The sequence below is a fragment of the Centroberyx affinis genome, unplaced genomic scaffold (assembly GCF_046629955.1).
Source record: "Centroberyx affinis isolate AG114_WGS23_722 - 3 ecotype Tasmania unplaced genomic scaffold, CSIRO-AGI_Caff_v1 ptg003043l_1, whole genome shotgun sequence".
NCBI lineage: Eukaryota > Metazoa > Chordata > Actinopteri > Beryciformes > Berycidae > Centroberyx > Centroberyx affinis.
In genome coordinates, this window is record NW_027281133.1 from 157203 (window position 1) to 164913 (window position 7711).

Sequence of the window (7711 nt, forward strand, 5' to 3'; positions counted from 1 at the left end):
ATTGAATTGAATTGAATTGAATTGAATTGAATTGAATTGAATTGAATTGAATTGAAGTGAATTGAAGTGAATTGAATCGAACTGAACTGAGCTGAGTGAGAGTAAGAGTGAGAGAGAGAGAGAGGTGAAAGCGAGAGAGTGGTGTGATTTTCACGCCTTATATTCACAATCACAGCCGCCATGTGTCAGCGTCTTTATTTGCAGCTATAGCCTCTTTTCTTCAATTTAACTTGCATGTTTTATACTGAACTTAATTATTTTATTTCTATCTTATTGTTATTTAGTATTTTTTTTCATTTTGTTTGATTTAATTTCATTTTTCCCCATACCTCTTGCTGTTTTTTTTATTTTTATTTTTATTTTTGCCTGTTTGTAAAGCACTTTGTATCTTCTGATTTAAAAAAGTGCTGTACAAATAAAGTTTATATTTATTTATTTAGTGGACATGGACTGCGAAAAACAGCGTGAGCAGCCACTGTTTATCAAGTCAACATAACCATGATGCTTAGGTAAACAGTCTTGTGGGGATCACATCCTGGAAATTCGATTGCAGGAGAGAAGATGAGATCAGCGGTGAATCAGCGTTAGCGCAGAGCAAAATAACAGCCGCTGTCGGTGTAAAATACACAAAGGGAAATGGAAAACTTGCATCTGAATATGATGACCTTCTTTGCTGACAGCTGAGCGTGTCTTTTTCTCTGGCTGCGCTCCTACCACTGTGTCCCAAAGCGTTTCATTTGTATGTGTTTCGTTGTTTGTTTATCTATTTGTTTATTTGTTTTGAGTGGGTTTCCCCTTTAATATCACGAGCTTCTTAACCAGAACTGAACTGAACTTTGAAACAAAACGTTCAAAGGGGAGTCAGGCTTCAGGTGAGCAGGTTGGGCTGATACTTTTTTTTTTTCTCTCTTTCTTTTTGTTGTTATTGTTGGTTTGTTTTCAGGCGCAAAAGTCAATTGCACATGAACATGGAACAAAAACTATGATCCAACGTTTTGGAATGAATCCACTTACTTGAGCATGTTAAATGTGCTCTGCAGATTTTGTTTAACATTCACTCAACCCATCATTCACGCACATTATTACAGATGGATCTAATTCTCTCTCCCTCTCTCTCGCTCTCCCTCTCGCCCTCTCGCCCCCACTCCTCTCTCCAACATCTGTGTCAAATCTGAAGAATACAATGTCACCCTACTCAACCACACTTAGCACAAAAAAGGCTCCTGAACTCGAGCTCCCTCCGTCCCGATCTGCAGGCAGGTCCAATAACAGGAAACTGCCCCGGGACGTGCGGCCTATTTGCTCGCCTGTTGCTTGTGGTGTGGAGTAAGGGGGGGGACCGGGGTGGGGGGACCGAAGGGGGACCGGGGGGGACCGGCGAACACGGAGGACCAGGTTTTAGATTGTTCCAGGGGTTAAACTCTATCCACAGCATTTCCATCACAAAAGCCTGACCCTGGGGCCTGCCGGGGCCAGACTGAGGAAGTGCGTTCGCTTGAAGCCTCCTCCATTCACGTGTCGGCCTATAGGTCGCTGTCTATCACACAGACCCCGCCCCCCTCCACTGGCCACAGTCCCTTTATCATGCTGATCTAATGACTGTGGAGGGTAATCCAAAAGGCCTTCATTAGAATGAGCGGGGTGTAAAGCACTCCAGCCAGATCTGAAGGTGTAGCGTACCCGCCAAGTTGGAGCAGCAGCAGCAGCAGTAGTAGTAGTACTTTTTCCCCTTTTCTTTATAATTTATTGAATGCTTTATTTTATTTATCTTCTTTATTGATCCCACAGCAGGAAATTCCTTTATCACTGAAACACCAGGAGTGATACAATACACAGAGCAATGAACAATCAATACACTGCCCACACAGAGCAGAATCCATCAGCAGCACACAGGAACACGCGCTACATGGTGATTACTGCCTGAGCTACTGGGAAGACAGACACATTAAAAAGGCCGGCTTGTATACGAAGTTTAGGTAATTTTCTCTCCGGAGTGATTTGTGGGAACAGAGTTGGAGTCGTATAAACATTTCTCTGAACAGAAATAGTCTCATTGGTTGAGTCAAACCTCAGTGGGCGGGACCAAAGAACCACAGTTTTTCAGAGAGCAAGTTGGCTAACTGGCAAACTTGAATGGCAAAGAAGGAACTCTGGTCTAACTCGTCTAGATTGCATTTTTTTCCAGTCGGTAGCAAGAGTGCTAGGCTTCATAATAGCTCTCTTATCTCTTACCCTTTTCACTGGGCTTCAGTTCGACATTATTTGGCCAGACAGAACTGTGTGTCTTTGGCTCCGCCCACTAGGGCTGTGCAAAAAAAATCGATACAGCTGAGTATATAGTAATATTGTTTGCCATGATACTATATCGATTTTCCAGCCCCTCGTATCAATACATTAAAAAAAATTATTCATGTTTTACACAGATTTAAAATGTCCTTAAATTTCCTTCAAATCCCTTTGAATTAAATAGTTTTGACTCAATTTGTCCGCCGAGTTATCACTATAAAGTGATGTACATATTAGACTACCCAGGTGGTACACAGCAAGTTGTATTTTCAGCTCTATTTTTAAATTTTCAGTAAATTATGTATAATATTGTAATGTATCGCAATATTTATCGTGTATTGTGATACAATCGTATCGTGACCCACTTTACTCTAGACCAAATGTTTGTGTAAAAACTCAAATCTGTGAACAGCGGAGACAGAAGATACAATAGTGCATTTTGGGGAAAACCAGATGAAAGCTGCAGTCAATCAAATGAACAAGAATTGTTCAGTGGTGGCAAAATTACAGTTGAGCAGTTTTTCTCCAATAAGTGGGTCTTTATCGTTTCTTGATTCTAGCACAGAGGCTAAGCGAAGGACGTACTGTATCTCTGACTTCAGTTTCAGCCAACAAAGTGTGTCAAATCCCTTCTTAATTTGAGCTTCGAAGCTGCTGCTCTTTTCTCTCCATCATCCTCTGAGACCTCCTTCAGTCAGAGCCAGTGTGAATAAGTCTATTAATTGTGCAGGATCCATTGATCTGGGGAGACAAGTGGGCCTGCTGTAAGGAGAGTCTTTGACTTGATGAGCTTCACCTCCAAACTCCTTCAAACTTCTCGAGGAGACTCCAGCCTTGAAAACTTCTCTCTTCAGGAAACATTCCACGTCCCTTTTCCTCTGCCTTCTACCTTCACCTGCCCCTGATCTTCCTCTTGTCTTGTTTAAAAAACACCTGCTTCAAAAAAATCTGCCTCTTATTTCTTTATCTAGCACTTCTCAGTTGTACTCACATATTCTGGGGACACAGGAGTATTTGTGACATCTATTGTCTGGGCACTGTGACCTTTTCCCTTGTACTTCTTACTGTTGGTTGATTGTAATACCAGCAAATGTAGGAATTAAATCTTATTCTACTGTTACCTTTACTGTTAAGTCACTAAATAATGTCAGCTCAGTGCCTAAAATATAAATGCAATGCAATAAATCTAAACCTTTAGATATATTCACATGTGTTCTTGAAGAGTTTATTACACTGGATAACACCACTCAAACACTGTGGACATTAAGACACTTTTAATTGTTTTATATTTATATTGTTATATAGTTATGTATATTGCCTATATCCTTTCTGCACTATTCTTATTCTATTATTTTTTTAATTACCTTCTCTTTGTTTCTGCTACTGTACTGTACATTGCTGCTGTGACACCCGAATTTCCCCTAGGGGATCAATAAAGTGCATCCATATCCTTATCTTTATCCTTATCCTTAAAATGGACTAAAATAGCTCTTTGGAACTCATAACTCAAAACACAAGCCTGTTGTACTCAAATGTTAAGAGACATTACAAATGTAAACAAACCTTTTACAGCCTCAAAATACATGTAAAGCCCGCGTTAAGCTGTCACGTCCTGTCAGTCCTTGTGTCAAAAGCTCAGGCTATAAATTTCAGAGTGAAAATAAATGTCCTCAGTCCAGTAAATCACTAAACAAAACAAGTATCACATCCTGCAACTGCAGACTGAGCTTTTATGTGTTTTATTGATTTGTGAACAGTCATCCCACGGGGAGGTAAGACTGCTAAGCATGTTGGATAATTTTGATTTATTGTTTTGCTTTATTTGAGGAAATTGCACTAAAATATGCATAACTGCAATTACTGACATTTCAGTTAAGAGGAGTGAGTCTTGTATTGAGTGCTGGTTTGTAGCCCGTCACTGAACTATTTATTCTCTGTAGTTTACGACTGAGCTTTCCCCCGGCGCTCCTGCAGCTCTCTGTGGATTGACCCCACCGTCTTCAGGGGGTTGAGGGAAATCCTGGAGACAAGAACATTCATTGTAATCCATTACCTTTGACTATGGGGATATTAATCCTGACAATGAAGGCTTTAGCTCTCAGCAGCCCATTTTTAACATTTAGAGTGTAGGCTTTTAGCTGACACTCCTCCAGAGAGAGTTACAGTGAGTGAGCAGGACGGGGTTCAGTGTTTTGCTCTGGGACACTTATGCAGCTGTTGATGGACACTGTGAATTCCTATTGTATATCTTCCACATTTTTTCTCAATAGCCATGATAGATGCCATGACAGGATTTAACAAAACGTTTTCCAGGTGTGAATGAAGACTTAGGCCACTTACCTTGTTCAGTGGTTGATTGTAGTGTCGGCCAAAGCAGGTCGGTGGTGGCAGGACGAAGGTGTTTATTCCAAAAAGGAATGGTAATTTAAACTTATAAAGATAAGAACGTAGAACTATAACAAAAGCAGTTGAAAAGCTGTGTGCTGGCGTCTTTCTAAACTGCCCAACTGGCTGCCTGTGACACCATATTATGATAGAGCTGCAACTAACGATTATTTTCATTGTCGATTAATCTGTCGATTATTTTCTCGATTAATCGATTAGTTGTTTGGTCTATAAAATGTCAGAAAATGGTGAAAAATGTCGATCAGTGTTTCCCAAAGCCCAAGATGACATCCTCAAATGTCTTGTTTTGTCCACAACCCAAAGAGTTTACTGTCATAGAGGAGTAAAGAAACCAGAAAATATTCACATTTAAGAAGCTGGAATCAGAGAATTTTGACTTATTTTTCTTTAAAAATTACTCAAACCGATTAATCGATTATCAAAATAGTTGGCGATTAATTTAATAGTTGACAACTAATCGATTAATCGATTCATCATATATGAATTATCCACAGGTCCCTACAACCGTGACAGGTAAAGCTTTTCAAAATAAAAGCATTTTCTTAACGTTAGCAATAAATTAAATTTCATTAATCCATTTTCTACCTGTCTATGAATTATATAAATGAACTAATTACATAAACCAAACTACAGGCAAAAATTAAACTTGACAATATTGGACAAATTGGCTCCGACAGACTCATTGACTGTTGCGGGGATTGAACCTGTGGCCTTTGGGCTACGGCACGGCCCGCCTAACCTCATGGCCTCCTGGTGACCCTGATATCTGGGGACTAAGGGAACTTAAATTTGGCTGCGGGGAGAGACAAGATCCATTATCTTCTGTCCTACATCACATGGAATTGGAGCTCAACACTAGGTCATGGCATGGCATGTGCGTGTGTGCGTGTGTGTGTGTGTGTGTGTGTGTGTGTGAGTGTGTGTGTGTGTGTGTGTGTGTAAGTGTGTGAGTGAGTGTGTGTGTGTGTGTGTGTGTCTGTGTGTGGGGGATAAAGGCAACACCATCCTTAAAGATTCTCAAAAATGCAACAAAAAGATATTTCATAAGTAAGAGTCTCATAATCTCAATAATTCTAATAATATTTCATCTTATATTTTACTTTTTAGTTTAATGCCAGCAGTCATTTTGAATAGGTGTCACATTTTTATGTTCTCCAAAGTCTAAACTAAACAACATGATCTAAACTACATCGCTTTATGTGACATTTTATCTGAGCAGTTTGAAGGCTTTTTATATTCTCTTGCAGCGAGGCAGAATAGGCCTCCATACAGAAGGCTTTATTGGAAATGACAGTCGTATGGTTGCAATTATTTTGTTTCAGCTGTTTTGTATTAAACATAATACGGGCCATCAAATGCTGGTAAAGGCGAGACGCCCCTCATAGCCCCTCAGCTGGAGACTATAGTCTTCATATTTGCCGTGGTGACAATTACATATAAATCCAGCCAGCAGCAACTTAAAAGTTGAAACTAGGGTATTGGATTAGATTAGATGAAACTTTAATGATCCCCGTGGGGAAATTGGGTCGTTGCAGCAGCTGAGAGAAGGATACAGATAAGAATAGAACAAATAGAGTGTTGAAGATAATACAAGTAAATACAACTAAAGAACATGTTGTGGTTACTACACCAGATAAATAAATAAACATCCTGCATGTTTGTTGATGGATTCACAGGTGTGAAGTGGATGTGAAAACGTGCATTGTTAGCTTTTGACATTATCAGATGTGTACAGATGGAAGTACATGCTGTATATTCGGAAATGTGTGCTAGTGTGCAAATGTGCACTCTAAGCTGTGCACATTATTATAACATGGAGGTAATACTGGGGTGCTGTATTGGGGGGGTACAGCTACTGACTACCCAGAGCCCCAAGCTAAGCATATGATTACCTCCGCCAATGAAGTTATGTTTTCGGTGCTGTTTGTTTGTCTGTTAGCAGGATTACGGAAAAACTACCGGGCCGATTTTCATGAAACTTCGTGGAAGGGTGCAGCATGGGCCAAGGAAGGGAGCGGATCCGGATCCGACTCACGAACAAGCAATAATAGCACGAACCTTGGCGGAGGTCTGCGCTCTCCGAGTGCCCTTCTAGTTATAAATATTTTACACTTTTACTTCACACTCCTCTGGTTTTAAAACAGGGTTTGGTTGAAATGTGCTGAAGGATGGCATAGACCGATGGAGGAGATCGCAACCCAGTCTGTCAAAGAAGCTGAAACTAGTTGAACTGTAGACGGAGCGTAGGTAAACCATCCGCTAAAGGACTTCATCAGCCAATGAAATTTGTACAGACTGCTTCAAAAGGTTTCAAGACTCGCCCGCAACAACGCAACCTTGGTGGTTTCTTTCAGTGCAAACTTATCCATGAACTTGATTGACGTCAAAAGTCCCATGTGAACGCTGCCTTAGGTCTGGTTAATGCTTGTTCGTGGCTAGATGTGCAAAAGCGCCAGGCGTGCCATCCGTGTACCTTGGCGTTCATGCTTCTGGCACTTCTCCTCAAGGACTTAAGTAGGATAATTCAAGGTCTCCACATCCTCCAACAAGTAAACAAAACCCCGTAAAAGTTGGCCAGTAGTTCTGGTTTCTCGCTCTGCGGTGCTGTCCGCATTGTTTCAAATTTCAGGTGGTGTACAACCTCGCATGTGACTCCGATGCACCCAGACGTTTTGGCCGCAATGACATCATTTTGACCCCCCTAAGCAGTGCACATTGCAAAAAGCGTTACACATGAGCAAAGCCCAGGTCTTGTAGAGGCACCTAATAATCGTGGTGTTGGGAAGAGAGGAAAGTGGAGGGGGGGCTGGGAGTCACCTTCTGTGCATATGGCCCACAATTCCTAGCTACACCCCTGCATGTATTCAGAAGAGAGTCATGCATAGTAGCCATCTTGAATATCCTGGTCAATATCAATATCAAAAGTCCAATGTATTAGTCCAATTTCAATCATGGGCTTTTATTTTTTTAAGTAATTATTGATATACTGTATAGGGCCTCGCGCAGGCTACTTCTTCTT